Source organism: Adiantum capillus-veneris, chromosome 23 (genome assembly GCF_014529385.1).
Source record: "Adiantum capillus-veneris isolate H3 chromosome 23, ASM1452938v2, whole genome shotgun sequence".
NCBI classification, from domain to species: domain Eukaryota; kingdom Viridiplantae; phylum Streptophyta; class Polypodiopsida; order Polypodiales; family Pteridaceae; genus Adiantum; species Adiantum capillus-veneris.
In genome coordinates this window covers 61,144,670-61,164,287 of record NC_140953.1, presented here as the reverse complement: position 1 = coordinate 61,164,287, position 19,618 = coordinate 61,144,670, and the positions used below count along the sequence as shown (strand labels likewise).

General features: G+C 41.6%; 2 pseudogenes; both read left to right on the top strand.

Moving 5' to 3' along the window:
- Positions 1-16,327: 16,327 nt before the first annotated feature.
- LOC147427857 (protein TIC 20-v, chloroplastic pseudogene) lies at positions 16,328-16,963 on the top strand (annotated as a pseudogene).
- Positions 16,964-17,208: 245 nt separating this feature from the next.
- LOC147427856 (protein SLE3 pseudogene) lies at positions 17,209-17,476 on the top strand (annotated as a pseudogene).
- The last annotated feature ends 2,142 nt before the right edge of the window (positions 17,477-19,618 follow it).

Genomic DNA, 19,618 nt, shown 5'->3' with positions numbered 1-19,618 from the left:
CATTGGGCTACCAAATTTGCAAGCACAAGAGACATGCGCTGTCTATGCTATCTTCAAGTGATGGAGCTCAAAAGAAACGTATCCATTAAACTCAATAGGGATAGAAATGCAAGCTTCTAATTTCTTACTTTTTCTGCAGGTTGCTGTAATACTATTTCAATATGCAAGAAATTGGCTCGGATGATGATGGGAATCAATTTCAATGCTCAAATGACTAGACATACTCTGTTGTAGCATATCATCAAGGCAAAAGAGTTGGTGGAGCTATTGGATCGTCCATCCAATATTGGCATTGATAATGTTTTGCACCAAAAGTATTTTAGTGATCTAAAGAGCATTGTGTTGCCTCAGGAGATGATGGAGGTGTGTGACAGAGCAGGAATAAATTTCAAGGCCTACAAAGCTTTTTATAGAATTGTCACACTAGGTCACAGGGCAAAAGGTTTGTTTAGGTTGCTACCGACACCTTACAGTGTCAGTGTTGCAAAAAGTTGCACCAATAATGATGTTGCAATCTTGTTGGGTGGATTTCACTGTGTGGAGGATTCCATGCCATTAGAAGATAGAAAATCCTTCCGTTACAATGAGTTCAATAATGTTTATGTTGACTTGCTAAGTATCCAAGAGTCAATGATCAAATTTTATGGGCTGACATAGGAAGAGTGTGATGGCAAAGTTATATTTGTAATGAAGCTTGATGAGTTTGAGATTATCAAAGGTCAATGGCTCAAAAGGGTAAGTGTTATGCTTATGAATAGAGCCTTGGTGGGCATCGATGTTGAGGAGCTAAATGTCAATGAGAAGGGAAACATATGTTTAGGTGTTTAGTCAGAGAAGAATATTTGGTGGCTGGCAGATTTTCATCACCCACACAAGACACATGAGTCCCTGAAATGGTATTTCAATCACACCCTAATCGTTGATGTCATTCAGCAACAACAAGAAGGACAACGATTGTAGGTTTTAGGTCTGGGTACGTTCCAAGTGGAGTGGCATTTGGCAAGAGATTTGAAAACTCTCAAGAGTTTGTTAGGGTGAAAGCAAGGTGCAATGACCCTCTTTCCATGCATTTATTGCTGCCACAGTAAAGTCCCCAGGGGATTCACTCTATATACAAAACGGGACACCACCTACGAGCGGACAACTTTGATAAAACCCCTATATACGACTCATATTAGGGAATATGACCCCCCTTTCTACGCTTAAACAAAAATCAATGAAGAAACTATCATACCCCTATCTTGCATATAAAATTTAGGTCTCACATGATCTAATAGAGTAAAACTAGTCAAAGAGTGTGTAGCATAGTGATTGGCAATTTACTAAGGAACCACTTTTGTTGATAACTAGATGTACTCTCAATGTGTCTTAGTTTGACTTTCAGAATATGTGCCCAATCAGCCTGCACTCTGGCTACTCGTCCAATTTTGACCCATCTAAATTACTCAAAAACATGGTTTTAAAGCTGTTTTAGGTTCTCCATGTAAACTTGCATCTATACAAACTCTTTATAGCTTTCATCCCTCAACAAATGATTTATAATCACAAAACGAGCAATTGATACAATTTGAAAGCAGTGTTAGTTCTTACATGTATCTTTGTAGCTATTGACTCACAAGTTCAAGGGAGGGCATACTCTTTTGGGAAGCCATGATTTTGAAACACAAAAATTTCCTCTCATTTTTTTCTTTTCTCACTCCCCCTCCCCCAAATATGATACCCCCCTCCCTTATTTTTCAGCTTGGGAGATAAATTATTAGGGGCCTCCCCCTAACTTATACACTTATGTGACTTGTAAAAAAACCCCTTCCCTACACATACGGGGTGCGTTAAGTTTTCCATGGTGAATCCCCTAGGAGTAGAGTCTCATTGGAAACTGAGGGCAAGGGTGCAAAGACCAGCAAGTCAATGGGCGGTAAGGGTAAGGGTGGCAAAGCTACAATCAACTCTGCAAAAGGTGTGCCCACTATACAAACAGTGGGTAAAGCACTACAACAATGGTTTCAAGGTATCCTTAGTTGTAGCCGGAGCGTACTCCCTAATCAAGACATGGACGATCCAAATTGGGATCCTATTCTATTGATTCCATTGATAAATTTGAATGTGTGCACTCTTCATGGCCGTCTACGAATTCTTGACAAGTTGCTTATGCTCCATATTAATTATGCTTGGAATATGGAGTCTGCAAAAAGAAGAGAAGAGTTTACAAGAGAACTTGAATCTATTCTATCAAGTGTTGGTCTACATGGGGGTGCAGTTGAGTTATCAAAGGACAAGAAGGGATTTGGAAGTACATAGAATCTCTCTAATAAAATATGTATGGGTGGTAGTAAAGCTAGGCATTTGCTTTCAGATTATTTTCACTCCCAAAGTCTCAATGAGTTTCAATTGTGGAAAACTGTATGTGACATTACCACCTACAGAGGTAATAAAGCAGCCCTAGGAATTAAGCGTGCTCGTGTGTGGCAGTCTGTAGATATCCTATGTTGAGATATCCACCTTAAAGTTTGTAATCAATAGTTTCATAGTGCAAATGGTGGATCCGTAGGGGGAGACGCACATAACACATTACATGGTGGGTTGAACACTTTGTCTTTGCAATTAAAAAACATCAGTGTTTGAACTAAAGTTTAATTGTTTTTTTTAGCACATTTATTTTTGCACATAGCTCATTTTTCCTCGACCATACGGTTCATTGGGCATCTCGAGTAGCTAAGGAATGGAGCGCTCACACTATCAAGCAAAAGTAGTGTATTTTAAAAGTACACGGCATAGAGGTGGAAGAAAAAAGAGCAATGCCCTACACGAGATGTTCAATTGGTTCTACATAGTTTTAACGGGGAGAGAGAGGAAGAAGAATAGAATGGAAAGAAGTTTGAAACGTAGAATAGAATGCAAAGAAGTTTGAAACGTAGAATAGAGAAAGTGGTCAGCGTGAGGTGATCACAATCATATCATGCTTCGAGTGCAGAAGATCGACTCCAACGATGGTTGAAGACAAGGCGACAAAATGGAAAGCTTTGGGTGGAAAACCAATAAATTGTTGACACTAACCACTTCTATTGTAAACATGCATTGTAATGCCAAGTGATTTGTTGGCGCTCCAACCAGTGGTCCTGTGGGTCAAGTTTTGTCTATTTTGGATTTTTAAAAAATTTTATTAGTATTATTGAGTTTTTAAGTTTTTTAAAAAATTTAAGTACTATATAAGTCAAAACTTACAACTTGAAGTTCATGTCTTGTTTGTACATTCTAGAAGATCCTCTTGAGCATATAAACGAGCACCTGCTCATATTTGCACCATCTCCCAGGGTGTCCACTAGGAAATATGTAAGATAGCACGTGCAAACAAAATAAGGGATTTATAATTAGGTACATTTACAAAAACAAATCTACTTAAAGGGTTTTTTAATTGAGAAAGTGAAAGTTCTCATACAGAAGGACTAGTTGTTTTACAAAAATGCATACATAAGGGGTACATATAATACCTGAAAATATACAGGTAAGGGATTATTTAAATACCTCTTGTTCGCACGTGCTATATGAAATTTTTACATAGTGGACTCCTCGGGCACCACATAAATGATTCACACGAGTAGACAACTACCCACATTGATACCACTAGATCCACTTACAGCACTGAAAATCTACAGCCAACACCCCATGCAGAATCTACGGCTTCAAATCCACATCCTCAAATGCAAGTGGATAACCCAATGCCACAACCCGCTCCAAACGCCCAATAACCTCCCCAACCATTGAATCCAGATGATCAAACCCCCATGGGATAGATTTTTGGTGATCTCGCACCACTAAATCATGTGAACCGCACACCTCTGCCAGATGACCCACCAATTTCATCTCTACACAAAGCCATGCAAGAAACAAGAGCAACCAAAGAGGAATACCGAGGTCTAGTGTAAAATTTGGAGCCCTCGTCTACTGTCACAGCACATGGTGCTTAGACAACCATGAAAACCACGCTGCAAAGATTTGGACCGCGATACAAACAAAGGGTAATCAAAGTAATACCAGGCGGCCCGGTTTCTCAAGCACAAGAGGCCAAGAGAAGGAAAAAAATGAAAGAGATGGAAAAGAAACTGGCAGTTGAGAATGAAGCACACAGAATGTAAGAAGAACAAAGAAGACAGAGGAGCAAGAGGAATGGTAGAGAGATGAGATCAAGACAGCTCACTTGGAAAACTTACAAGCACAAGCAGAGGAAAAGAGGAAGGCGGCAGAGGATAGAGATCAAGCCACCCAACAAGCAAAGGCAGGGAGCTCAAGGCCTTCAAAAATTTCTCAAAGAGACAAGCAATGTGAAATGAGGAAGAAGGACAAGGTGACACCCAAAGGACAACATGCCTAGGAGGAGAGGAGGAAAAAGTGCAAAAATGATCCTCCTCAATGGGCTAGGTAGGCGGCTCCTCCACCACCGCCAACAACACAAAAAAATGGAGATGGAAGTCAGGCACGATTGCTTTGCGGGAGATCCAAAAGTATCAAAAGAGCACTAAGCCCATCATACCCAAAGCAGCCTTATCTCAAGTGGTGAGAGAGATAATGGATGAATGCAGTGATTCCGCTATATGTATACAATGTGCAACTTTACTGGTCCTACAGGATGCCACCGAAGACGTTTTGGTGCAGCTATTTCAGGATTGCATTTCTTGTATGGTGCATGCTAAGCGCGTAACCTTGAAAAATATGAATTTAGCTCTAGCAAAATCAATTTGCAAATGAATGATGCCTTCATAAGAATCAGTTTATCACATGTACTCTCTTTTGATGAGATTTGTAATCTTTTCATATAATATCAAAGAGTTGAATTTCTACCATTCTAAGCAATTGTATAACTTGATTTTGTACAATGTGTTTTTTAAGTATTTGAATTGTTCAAGTTGTTAAATTTAAACTAACCTCAACCATGCAAGCACCCATCGGTTGGGGGAACCTCTCAAGGATTCTTTTATGAAACCGGGCAATATGGGGGCTGTATCAGAGACAACAGGACCACCACATCACACGACGGTGCTCGGCCCTCCTCACTATCTCACACGGGAGTTTTAGGAGGGGATCATTGGCCCATGTTTATTACGGGGATTAGATGCAATCTGAGCCATCCAGTCTGCCTCTTGTAAATTCGAGAAAATGGGTAAATTTGGGTGCACCAAAACTTGTAAATTTGGGTGGCGCTTGTAAATTTAGGTGGGTTGCACCACCCCCCCCCCCTCAACTCAAACCCACGACGTCACCGTTAAGAGTCTATCACCTTAACCACTTCCGCGTGTTTCTTGAGAGCATTGGGAGACATTTTCTTGATAAATTTGGGTTAATTTAGTAAATTTGGACAATTGGTAAAGTTGGGTGACATTGCAAGATCAATGGCCCATAATGCCCTCGCTCCCCCGATTTAAAATTGGCCATTGATCCCCTCCTAAAAAAACCTGTGTGAGATAGTGTTGAGGGCGCCCGACGAGGTCGGATGGTGCAAAAAAAAGTCTTGTGTGCCATGGTGCCCAAGGGGCAGATCTGACTGACATTGTCAGATCTACCCCCTGCGCTTCATTGTGCACCATGGCTCACAGGCCTTCGTCGAACCCCAATCGATGCCGCCCTGCATCGTGGTGGTCACGTTGCCTCCATACGCCCCCTCCCCCTCATCGCCTAGTTTTGTTAAGAAAACCCCAAGAGGTGTCCCCTGATCAACAGGTGCTCACATGGTCGAGTTTTTGTACACGTGTTGCAGAAATGAAATTTATTGCACAATATAAATCTGGAAAAAAAAAAGTACATGATGTTGATAGGAATCGATTATAAAAAAAACAACTATTATGTATTGATTTGGATATTACATCATGTTTGATTAGTTTTTCTAAAAATTACATATGTGGATATGGGGTGAATGACTGACTTGACGCCAAGGGATTTTACAATTTCCTCTGGGTTTGTCACCCCTTGACCTAGGCTTAAGGCGCAGTGTGAGAGTATTGATACACGGTGCTTGCCTATAAATACATACAATGCCATCTCTCAATCCACCAATATACATTTGTGAGCATTTAGGGCAAGGGAATCTTTAGTGATTATGGCACTTAATTCTTTGCATTTGAGCAGCTCCACATAACCATTCTTGGAGAACTCTGTCTGAGTAACTTGAAGAATCAATGGCCCCAAGTGGCTCAAGTAGTGCCAAAGCAAGCTATCCCTACCCATCGGCACGTTGCGTGAACCTTCAGTACGCATTGAGAACTAATCAACATGGTATGCCATCTGCAAAGCATTTTAAACACTTTAACACTTGTTGTGAGAGGCTTGTTGGGAGACCTTGGTCTTCAAAGTCAATTTGAAATTTGACTTTCTCTTCCTTTTCATTGGGATCCTTCATGCCCACATAGATAGCAAGCACTGCGAGTGACTCATCTTCTTTGAGTCCTAGTGTTTTGGCAATGTCATCAAGGAACAAAAAATGACAATCATCCACCGCTACTGCATACAAAGTGAGAATTTGGAGGTATGGGACTTCCTCCAGCACCTCATCTCCCTCTATCATCCAATCTTCCAAAGGACGAGTGTCATAGATGCTTCAGTCTGCTCATCAAACTCTCTGATAACTTTCCCTTATCCATGTCCTCAAACACAAGTAACAGAACCATGTCCCAAGAAATGATTTGGGTGCCTATGCACCCCATGCCCAACTCTATGCAATCATCCTCGTCCTCTGTCTTATAGTCTTCTTCCATGAGGCCTTTAATAAACCTCAACAAGTGAAAAAAAAAAATTTGTCATCCATATAGAGATGTTTGAGGAAATCCTCTGGCAGCCACGCTGTGTCGGATCCCTCAAAGACTATGGCATATTCTTCCATGTGCTATGCCATGTAGTCAAGAAGCTTTTGAATGTGTCTATATGAAGGTTGGCAATGGCATGCATGTCAATTATCCCCTCAAACACACTAAGTAGTTCATGTGTCTGCAAGTCCTACCTTTTCTAGTTGTGTGAGAAGTGCATCAAAAGATGTTGCTATGGGTTCGTTCACAAAGAAGATGCAAAGAGAGCTTAGAGCTAGAGTTTTGTGAATGTGAGAAATGAAGTTTAAAACCTAGAAAGTCACTTATATAACCAAGGTTGCTTTTTAAAAAGTACTTAAAATTAACGTCAAAATAACTTAAAACTATAATTTTAAACAAAATCACGTGGCAAAGCATTGAAAGACACCAACATTGAAAACATTTGTGCTCCACATCAAAGAAATTGCACATTTTAATTGAAAACTTGAACAAGTTGAGAATAAACAAGTATGTGTAGAAACGAGATTCAAAACACCATATGTATTAGTGGAAGCAAAATCCGTGTCAGTTACAAGCTTTTACAAAAATACATCGCGAAAACGGAATGTTCTCACACAAAAAGATCTTCTCTTTTCTGGAGCGAACAACATTTTCATTGATTACAAAGAGATATTGCTTGGGAAAGGTATATTTGAGATTTAGATATTCGCAAAGGTGACTGAGGTGCCAGTCATTATTCATTGCAATGCCATGCACTGCATCATCATGGAGGAATATTTGTAGGGCAACTGATTCTCTAACAGCAACATCAGAGTCTAGTGCCTCCCATTCTCCCATCGACAACTTCCATCTTCTATAGGGAAAGACCATTGACAAGATTTGCTTCGCAATATCGTATCTAGACACCACATTCTCAGCAACTATAGAGCACTTGATTCTATCTCCCTAGTGGTTGACCACCTTGTCTTCCATCTAGTTGCAAGGAATTTGTTGATAACACTTTCCCGTTTACAAGTTCACATTGTTGTTGTCCTGTGAACACTCTGAAGTCGAAAGATAAACAAAAACATGTAAAGAGACCATGTTATCGTGGCTTTGTGGGAACCATAGGTGCACTTCATTGTTGCTTGTGTATCTACCTCGATTCTCCTTTTGGTTGTTGCAATCAAGGCACTATCTGGCTTAGGCCATTCCAAACTCTCCAAGGTTGACAAGTGAACCGGAGAAAGATTACCATTCCCATTTCACCTAGACGTGACATAAGTATGACTATAAAAAAAATGTCATGTGAGGCAAGCTTAGAGGATACATCCAACATAGAGAAACTTTCCAAGGTCAGGGTGGATGGCCACAAAAGTTCTTGTGAAGGACTCTATTGGCACCCACTCTACAAAATCGGATGGAAAAATATATACAAACATGAACAAGCAATGGAAATCTTACAGTCATCAAAAGCTTAGAGGATACAGCCAACATAGAGAAACTTTCCAAGGTCAGCGTGGATAGCCTCAAAGTTCTTGTGAAGGACTCTATTGGCTCCCACTTCACAAAATTGGATGGAAAAACATCTACAAACATGAACAAGCAATGGAAATCTTACATTCATCAAAAGAAACACACGGAAAAAAATACTAAATAGACAATCTAAAAACTTGAAAGAGGAGTAAAATTACAGTTTACAGGAAACCGTTGTTAGGAGTTTTTTGGAGCAAGGGATTGCGCATATGTACATACACATGCATGGTGCATCAAATAAAGGATTTCCCATTTTCCATAGCCAGGTGGTTACGTGGGGCCCACATGTGTACAGGTAGGACAGCATGTACAAAGTGCATCGATTTTCACTATCACCAGTACCATTGTGTTTTTTCTATACTAATGAGGATTTGATAGCGCGTAAAACTTCTCGAGGAAGCTATCAGCGGGCCGACGACATGAGGTAAGCAGGTGCGTCAGATGGCATCTAGTGGCGTTAGGAGGTCGAATGGGATTAATATTTGCACGTGGATAAGTACGGACACAACGTGGGTGTTTTCTTGTGATAATTATACAGAAAGGTCATCATGAGGACCATATTTTGGGGCCACTTCACGTGGTGGAAGGATGCAAACCTGAGAGAAGACCAGAAAAAACGTGGAGAGAAGAGAAGGAACAGCCGCAACTGTGTTTTTGCTGTTTTTGGAGCCTGTTTTGGCCATAAACTGCTCATCCGAGGTCGAATTTGAGCACTTTGACATTGCAGACTAGGGTTTTGGGCCGTTCCAGACGTAATGGCGCTGTCCATTTTTCCAAATTCCTCATTATTATTATTTTTTTTTGGTTGTGTAAGTTTCTACTATGAGCGAAGCTTCTGCTCCAATTTGTGATTGTATCTGGCATATTTTACCCATATTGTGTGAGCTATTTGTCCCATTGGTGTTGGCCCAAGCTCAATTGTATCTAAACATCAAAAATTATCCTCTTTTGAGCTGAGTTTTTTGGGTGTGTGTGTGTGTCTCTCTCTCTCTCTGTGGAGTGGGTAAATGGGTAGTATATCTCCTCTCACTCCATAGGTGTGTTCCCTGTATCAGCCAGGTGGGTTGTGTAAGCCGAGTGGTGCCCCATAGTGTGTATTTATATCATCCCAAGAGTGTGTGTTGGGTCATTATAGAGGCATTCTGTGTGTTTCCATCCCGCTCACATTCTTTTGGTGCCCCCATGGAGGATCTTCTTCGAGTACCTTGTGCTTCGAGCTTCAAGCTTCGAGATTCGGTATTACAGGTTGCAGATTATAGGTTACAGGTTACAGGGACAGATATAGGTACAGGTGATTTACATAGGTATAGGTAGCTGGAGTAGAGTGATATACTGGTAAGTGGAAGTCACTTGCAGTTGTCGTGGGTATGCATCATTTGGCACCTGTTTGAGCGCATTGGCTATTGCTGGTATTGTGCATTACTTGTGGAAAATGCCATTGTACGCCTTTGTGGAGCCCTACTTGGTTTTATTTGGCAGTCCCAGCCATTTATGAGACTTGGTCTGGAAGATAGTCATTTCTGAGACTTGACTATACGAGATTTTCATAAGCCTTCGTGAGAGGGTCGATAGCGTGAGGTTTTATTGAGCTGGGGGATTCTCAAATGTGAGATCCTTTCGGTGATATAGGTGGCTAGAGCACCACCCTTTTGTGACCTCGCCATAGGCTATGTACTAGTGATTCCTACTTGATGCTTGAGTTCTATTGTTGGTAGTTTATGCATACATATACATTCTATATTTTGGGTTCTTATTGCTCTACTTCTGGGGAAACTCTGCCAAAATTTTTCGAAGTTGTGATGGCTGGGTTTTTGGTCTTTTGAGCCATTTATGCTGTTATGCTGCTGAAACTCTGGCAAAATTAGAGGATAAGTCAGTTGTGTCTTCTTGGGAGCTACATGGTTGACTTTAATGGATGATCAAAATGGCCCTCAATTCACTCCTTTTCATTTAACTCAAAGAATCCAGATAAATGTTCATGTGTCCAGGAAGATTTTTTTCCAACAGCGCATAGTCTTTATGTTCGGGCCAAGAAGATTAAGAGAGATACTGGAATGCCCTTTGCCTATTGTAATTTCAATGATTAACTATGAAAACTCATTTGATGTGCATGTGTTTGTCCTTATCTAAAGTTGAGCTCCATTGAAGTTTCTGGGGATTGAGTCAGTTAAAAGTTTTGGGTTCTTGAAAGTGTGTTCAAAGGGTTTCTCAAAGCATGTAACATGGGTAGCCATGGCTTTCTCTTATCCGGAGTTTCATGGAAGAAGTGATAAAGATGTGGAAGACTTTTTGGAAAAGATGGAGGTTTCCTGCATTAGCAACCAGATTCATGACCCGGTGCAGATGTTACGTCTTCTCCATATTTGTTTGAAGGGTGATGCACGAGTTTGTTCCAAAGCATTTGAAGAGGAGTTGCGTGTGGCTGATCCACCTGTAAGATTGAGTTGGGACAATCTAAGGCATGGATTGGAAGTGGAGTTTGTGAAGACAGAAGATCTTGACAAAGTGTGGCAAGAACTACAAGGTTTAGTGCAAAAGGGAGGTGAGCCAGTAGATGCGTACATACGTAAGTTTTCATTGGCATGGGAGCGGATGTGCAAGGCCTTAGCACCACAGGTATCCCCACCTGACATGATGAAGAAGGAAAGATTCTTGGCTGGTCTTTGGCAGAATATACATTGAGGAGTGGAGCTAAAGAAGCCTAGAACATATGAAGATGCATTGGAGGTAGCAAGGAACAAAGAGTGGAAGCTGAGAAAAATGAGCCAGCTAGGGGTGGAGTCTTTTCCCATGAGGTCTGAATTTCAGCCTATGGATTCTGTACAAGATCACATGCCAGGGGTTCACCATGAACCAGTGGTTTCTGTTACTCCTCAAGTTATGCCAACATTGGTCACTACAGCAGTGCAAGATGATGGCCTAAGGCAAGACATGAGGCAAGTGGTAGATTTAATGAAGAATCTCAACCTAAACATGCTAGGTCAAGTGGGAAATAATCGAGGTCGAGGGAGGTTTGCAAATCAGCCAGGAGGTGAAGAAAGACCCAGGATTGGTGTTGGACAAAGCAATGGTAGGTTTTGGAGGCAGGCGCCCACATGTTATAATTGTGGAGAGTTGGGACACATCAGCCCGCAATGTGATAATCCACCAAGGATGGGGGGAGACATGTATCCATTGCCAAGACAGGTGCTAACTAGGTCAAATGATTATGGCATCGAAAGGAGAAGAAGGAAGCAGTGGATTAACCCAGGAGGAAAAGGGAAAGACAAAAGTGATAAGTGTAGTCACCTTGGAGAAGGCATCAAAGCTAGAGGATACATTAGTGATGCCTATTGGGAAGAGGACCACAGAGGACCAGGAAGGAAGAAGTGCCCTAGGTCCTAGTAAGAAGAAGGGAAAGAGCCATGAAGGCGAGGATGTCAAGGCCAAGAGGAAAAGGAGGGCTCGTCGCTCGCAAGTTTCATGTTTCAGATTTTCCACTAGGGGATGGGCAGTTAAGTTATGACTTAAAGGAGGATTTGACAAGCAAGAAAGCTGATGTTACTTTTGGGCAGCTTATAGAGATGGTGCCTAAGCTAAAGCGATAGTGGAACATGATGGTTAACCCAATGGAGAAAGAGCCAGAGAGAGGTTCAATGAAGGTGTTTGCGATGGATGAGCTACCAGACATTTGTCCAATAGTAGATGTGTGGCACAAAAGAAAAAATCTGGGACAAGGTTATGTTGATGGTGGAGCCCAATTATGTATCATAACACACTCATGTGTTGAAAAGATGGGTCTTACAGTGACTGGGGTGTCAGGATTTCGGATCAGATTGGCAAACCATCAAAAAGTAAACTTTTTGGGTGTTGTAAAGAGCTTAGAAGTGGAGGCGTATGATGCAAAGGTGGTGGTTTATTTTCATGTGATGCCAGTGGGGTTGGGAGCATATCCTATTATAATGGGCAGACCATGGTTACGTGTAGTGGGAGTTGTTCAAGATTGGAGACATGGTACGATTAGCCTCTATGGAAAGATAGGTGCCAAGAAGCTATTTAATATGGACACAAGGAAATGATTGTAGGAACTTTATGAGGATGAATATGAGTCTAGTGATGAAGACTATTCCACAGTGACTGATGAGGACAATGATAGTACTACCAGCAGTGATGAGGATGTTGATGTTGCATTTCTTTTGATGGACAAAGAAATCCAGGAGTCTGGTTTAGTTGCATTTGCAAATGAGATTGAAGATGGAAGTGAAGGGCCTTATGAAGTTATTGAAGGGGTAATGCAAACCAAGGCTGAATCGTCAAAGAAGCAGGAATTGATGACACAAATGATCAGTGGAGACCTCTCAACTATGGAGAAGGAGATATATTTGCACATGCTGGCTAGTTTTCCTGATTTGTTCATTACTTCACATGAAGAAATTAGAGGGTTCAAAGGAGAAGAGATGCATATAGAGCTGAAAGAAGGTGCTAAGCCAGTGCTACAAAGGCTAAGAAGGATGGGGCAAGAGCAGATGGAAGCCTTGCGGGAAGAGGTGGACAAGTTATTGAAGGCAGGGTTCATAGTCCCAGTGGAGACCACAAAATGGGTGAGTCCAGTAGTAGTCAGCCCAAAGAAGGATGGAAAGTGGAGGATTTGTGTAGATTTTAAACCCTTAAATGTAGCCACTAAGAACAACCCATATCCCCTTCCATTCATTGATCAGATCTTGGATTCAGTGGCAAGTTATGAGAGGTACAGTGTGTGTGATGGTTTTTTAGGCTATTTTCAATTGAAGATTGCTCTTAAATACTGAACAAAGACAACTTTCATTACGCCATGGGGTTGTTATTGCTACACGGTATTGCCATTTGGGTTGTCAAATGGACCATCTTTCTATCAAGAGAGAGCAAATTGGGTATTGGAACCATTCATTGGTAGTTGTGTTAAAGCTTTTATGGATGACTTTTGTGTCTATAGTGGTAGGGTTGAACACCATGAGAAGCTGCAGATGGTATTGGCTCGATATGATGAATGTGGAGGAAAACTAAATCCAAAGAAATGTCATCTAGCACAGCCAAGGGTGAAGTTATTGGGCCATATGGTGTCAAAAAATGGCATTGAGGCTAATACGGACAAGGTTAAGTCTATTATTCTTCTTCCATCACCTACGAGTACGAAGCAATTGGCAGCCTTTATACACAAAGTGAAATACATGGCACGGTTTATTCCATTGTCTTCGTAGCTCCTTTATCCATTACAACAAGTGGCAAAGCATGATCCATTTCAATGAGTGTTACCATGCACCGAGTGATTTTTCCCGAGCAAGGACAAACCCGAGCAACTGTTTGTACACGATATAGTAAATTTTATCGTCAACATAATACTTATTGTTTGTTATATATTCATGCACCACAGAAAAAAGGTTTATCAATGGATAGACTACCTCCTAAATTCCAAAAGATCAAAGTTTACTTTTAAGAAAATAAACACAATATTTGAAAATATTATCTTCTCTCTTAGGCTCGCTTGGGCTTCACATGTTTTTAGCATAAAGTAAGATTAACAGACTAATAAGAAGTCTAGCCTTGTACATGATGCTCAAGTCATCGTAAGTTTATTTTTCTAAGGTCATTTGTAGTGCTCCTGTGTCTAGTATGTTGGTTCTTGATTGTCATTTATACTTGAGAGCATGTGAATCCTTCCTCATCTTAGACGCATCAATTTGATAGCAATTTATTGCACCTCATTAGTTCATTTATACATCAATCATCTTTTCCATGTCGTCTTGCCCTATCTATACTACAAGACTGTGATCTTCATTCAAAGACACCCTTCTTACACAACACATTGCCGGAAAACACCATTAATTATGAAAGACTTCTTTTGTTACAATAAAATCATGTTTTTCCTTAATTGACCAATATAGGACTTTTTTAATCAATTTACAAACATAACAACCAAAATTTATAGAGTTCTAAGCCTAAAATTTTCTAGAAAGGCATCGTCATAACTGGGGGGGAAATTAGTTGTAAATAAATAAAATAATTAGGATCTTTTTACCGTACAATGTGACAACCTCAAAGCTTAGGGGCGTGAGTCTTCATATGAAGAGCTTCTTTCTCAAAAGATTGAAGATGCTACTCCTTTCTATTGTGAATCATTGTTTGAAAAAGTATGGCAGATGTCAGATATCAGGAAGGCCATAACATTCACCACTCAATAAACAAGCACATTATAATTGGAATATGCTTTACATCCTTGCTCATCTGGAATATTCATGTCACCACCAATTATAAGAGGCAAATTCTGCTCCAATCTATGAAGATAAAAGCCATGCCCTACTCTAAAAGGTAGTATTAGGGCCTTCTTCACATCTGGAACAATAGTTTCAACAAGAGGGGAAGTCGTTGTAGTGACTTTGCATACATTTTTTTTGCGGGGAAATACAATCATTTTTGAGCTTGTATCTACTCAAGATAAGGTTGTATGGAAATCTTATTAGCTAGATGAGGGAAAGAGCTGCATCGTATTGATGACGCATTGTTTTGCAATTGATCATGTCCGCCCACCAGAAAGAACGATGCTAAGTGAGAGAAGATGCTTAGATCTCTCTCTCTCTCTCTCTCTCTCTCTCTCTCTCTCTCTCTCTCTCTCTCTCTAAAATGAGAAACAATATCACTATCACGGGCACATTAATTAGTGATCGATTTTCAACAAAAATTCCATAGAAAACTGGTCTTTAGTGTATTTTTAAAGCACAAAAAAAAAAAATCTTGGTTAGTTTTGAGGGTCGCCTTGAAGGAAACCGGCTAGATTTGGCAGATTAAAGTGTTAAACCCTCAAAAAATCCTAAATTTTATTTGGATATTTTCAATGCTCTCCTTTTTTCCATTGATTCTTAGGTGCTTGGGAAAAATGTGTCTCAGCTTAATATCGTATCCTTTTCAATTTTAAAAATGCCAGTATGTCCCAACAAATTTTGGAAAAAAAAGTACGACACAAATCCCTAGAGATGCCTACTGCAAAGACAAAGAACAAGACTGACAAAAGGAAGGGCATAGAGTCATCTACTATAGCATGCTGGCACGAGCAATATCGTGGGGTCAATGACACACAGTCATTAACAACAACGTAGCCAGGCAGGTTTTGGGGGGCCTTGGTTATATTTTTTTATTAATGCACTGCACTATGCCATGCAGCACTATGAAGCCTCCTATGTTGTTAGCGCAGTTGATTGGAAGATGCGTGTGTGAAGTAGCAAGAGTTCGAGTCCAACTTGCTAAGTTTTTGGTTGGGAGACTATTTCGCGACCTACCTTGGCCAGAAGTCGACGCAGGCAAGCAGAGAGAGAGAGAGAGAGAGAGAGAGAGAGAGAGAGAGAGAGAGGTGCTCGCCTCTTCTCTCTTACCAAGCCATTGTAGCTTGAGCTTGAGCTGGCCAACCCACTTTGGCTAGTATGGGGGCAAAAGTAGACGCAGGCAAGCTGAGAGAGAGAGAGAGAGAGAGAGAGAGAGAGAGAATTGTGGCTTAAAAGCCTGTGGAGCCATCGCCCACCGCCTCTGAAAGCAACCGCAATAGCCAAAGAGAAGGGCGGTTTCGACTTCGGAGATGATTCGGCGTATGCCACCTGCCTCAAAATCCTCCGGATAATAGGATATAGAGGGAGTCCTACGTCAAGAAGATACGCCTTAAATACACACACACATACGCCTGACGAAAAACATGGGGAAATTTGAGGTGAGTCCCGCATGTGGTAATTCTAGAGAGAAGGCCAAGGGAAGGGGGACCTTGCTCAAACTCTGGTAAGTCTGGAGATCGTACGTTTTCTTTTGCCCATTCGGTGTCTGCCACAGGAAGAGGACACACGCCTCGTCCCCTCACCCTACCTCCGCCTCCTCTGAACCCAACCTCTCTCAGTTTTTTAAAAAAAAACTGTCTAAAAGAGCGCACGCCGGCGCACGCTTTTTTAGACTTTTTTTTAAAAAAAAACTGTGAGACACACACACACACACACACACACACACACACACACACACACACAGGAGCGATGGCATACATTGTGCATTGTGAGGGCGTCCTCAGCATCCTCGTCCATCGCTCCCTTGCTACCTTCCCTCCAGTCAACTTTCTCATAGCAGTCAAGAAGGAAATTAAGCTCCGCTTCTCATAGGGGTAGCAAGAGCAGGCCTTTGCGTCTGACAGTGCATGCAGCAGGGCGGCATGGGGATGGCATAACTACAGCAGAAAGGATTGTTTCTGCTTCTGCGTACCTTCTCCCTTTCCTGGATGGTGTACAATATGGACGGTATTTTCTCACACAGTTCCCCCAAGCCAGGTAGCCTTTAGAACTCTCTACCCGCTCCTGCGTGTTTACTCCAGCACCCCTTTTGCAAGTGTTGCAGTTTTCTTTGGCCTCTATTTCCTCATCGTCCAGAATCCAAACTTCAATCGCTATATACGCTACAACACCATGCAAGCTGTCATGTTGGATATACTTCTCATTCTCCCGAGCCTTATAGAAGACATTTATCATCCACAGAGCGGTGTTGGCTTGGAGATTCTGGTGGTGTTTTACAATACTATTTTCTTTTATCTGGTTTCCTGCTTCCTCCTTGGAAGTGGGTCATGAAAGACTCCACGCCTTCCTCTTGTTGCAGATGCTGCAGATGCTCAGGTCATGTGAGGTGCACCATTCTTTCATGTAAGCTTACAAGAAATTGTGTAACACATTATGTAACAGCTTAAACTAGAAAATATAGTATTTGCAAGTGTAGTATATCAAGTTGCTTTCAAAGAGAGAGAGAGAGAGAGAGAGAGAGATAAGCCAATACTACTTGCTTGAGGCAGTTAGCGTTATAATCTTTGCTAGAAACCTGCTCACCATTTTATGCTGTGTTTTTTTCAAGAGAAATCACACCGTCGAAGCCGATGGCATCTCACGAGAAGCTTCACCAAAAGGCCCGCACTAGAGAGATGGTCGTTCCTGGAGGCACTGGAGGCAAGACCTTAGAAGCGCAGGAGCGCCTTGCGGAAGGGATTAGCAAGGGAGGGCAGACACGAAAAGAGCAAATGGGGACAGAAGGATACCACAAAATGGGAAAGAAGGGTGGGCTCTCCAACCTGGAGCAGTCTGGCGGTGAGGTAGCTGAGGAGAAGGCAGTGCCATTCGATGAGTAAAAAATATAGGACTCAGTAGAAAAAATGTCCCCAGTTACGTCATCAGTGCATATTGTATCTTTTTGCTGTGCTCGATGGGAATTACGATCGTAGTCTACTACTAGCAGTAGTTTTTCGGCTGCAGATTAGCTTAAGTAGTGCACATATTGTATCTTTTTGTTGTGCTCGGTGGGAATTGCGATCTTAGTCTTCTACTAGCACTAGTTTTTTGGCTGTGGATTAGCTTCTGTAAACCTAAAGCTCTTGCTTTTGTAATTAAAACTACCATCTGCTATTTAGCTTTGCAATTCTTTTAGTTTGCTTTCCAAAAAAAAAAAAGAGAGCTAAGTCAGTCTCCATCGTTCTTTTTTTGACATCTCTCTCTCTCTCTCTCTCTCTCTCTCTCTCTCTCTCTCTCTCTCTCTCTCTCTCTCTCTCTCTCTCTCTCTCTCTCTCTCTCTCTCTCTCTCTCTCTCCCTCCCTCTCTCTCTCTCTCTCTGAGAGTTTCTTTTTAAAACTGAGAGAGAGAGAGAGACTGGCTTAGCTCTCTCTCTCTATGTCTCTCATTCTCTCTCTCCTCTCTCCTCTCTCGCTCTCTCTCTCTCTCTAGATTGAGAGAGAGAGAAAGGACTTCCAGCGCCCACATCTTCAAATTGGTTGTTCGTGGTATCATAAAAAAGGATGTACAAGTGCATGTGCATAAAGATGGTACCTTGGAAATCAGTGGGGAGTTCAAGAATGTGAAAGAGAAAGGACCCGTGACATGGTATGCCGCAGAGAGATCGCTTGGCCGATTTTTTCGACAATTTCAACTTCATGATAATGTCAAATTGGATGATGTGAAAGTTGTAGTTGAAGCTGGTGTGCTAACCGTCACTATCCCTAAGAGACACCAAGTGAAATCCGTCGCCAGAAATGTGCCCGTTATAAGCAAGCTTTAACAAACCTTGCTACTTATTTAATGTGCTACTTGCTGTTGTTGCTTGCTTCATCAGAAAAAATATAAAAAGGAAATGGTATAGTGGCCGTCAATGTGCGTCTTTCTTTGTTAGAAAAAAATAGAAAATGCCACGTGCTAGTCGAGGATATGCCTGCAAAATTTTTTAAGGGTGTGTTGGCGCCGCTCATGCACATATGTCCGCACCCAACTTTGTGCGAGGCAGTTGTGAGACAGCTTAAGAGGAACATGTCAGAGGTCTTCCCAATTGGGCACGATGAGACAGTAAGCAGAAGGCAGTTTTCAACGGAGAGAGAGAGAGAGAGAGAGAGAGAGAGAGAGAGAGAGAGAGAGAGAGGCTATCCTTTCCCTGCCAGAGATTCTACCTTCACTTTCCTCTTTGTTGCTATTTCCTTCCATGCTGAATGGCAATGATGAGAGAGAGAGAGAGAGAGAGGGATAGAGAGAGAGAGAGAGAGGCTATCCTTTCCCTGCAAGAGATTCTTCCTTCGCTTTCCTCTTTGTTGCTATTTCCTTCCATGCCGAATGGCAATGACTAAACCCCATTAAAATGAAGGAGAGAGAGAGAGAGAGAGAGAGAGAGAGAGAGAGAGAGAGAGAGAGAGAGAGAGAGAGAGAGAGAGAGAGAGAATGATGCCTATCCATTCTTGAATAGCACACATATGGAGGTCCATGGGGCGGACTGAGGAGGAGGGTGTCAATCTCATCGAGGGCAGGCTCAGATCAAAGTCGACGTTTGGTTTCTCTAAATGCTCCTGAAGAAAATAGAGAGAATCATAGACACGGACCCACTTCCTGTTGCCATGTGGCAGTTTTGAGAGTCGCCTTTCTCCATTGTTATAGTTAGAGTTAGAAGTTTCCAAGCAGACTAGGAATCCCAAGCAGTCTACGAACTTCGAGCAGTGCTCATATAAACATGGAAAATTTAAGAGAAGGTTTTTCCACTAAATTTCTCTTAAATTTGTAGGTTTTCTCAGCTTCTACTTTGAATTTTGAAGATAAATTCAGAATTTATAGATGGAAATATACTAAACCTAGGTCTCTTTTGTTTATCAAAATGGTTGGGTGAAAGAGAACTTGCATGGGGAGAAGTTGTCCTAAGAAAAGTGTTCATAACTTTATCCACCTTTCATACTCTTTTATCAAAGCACTACTTATAGTCCCCCACCATTAGCACCTCCCTTGACACCTTTGTCACCACCATCTTTGGCAGCACCACTAACT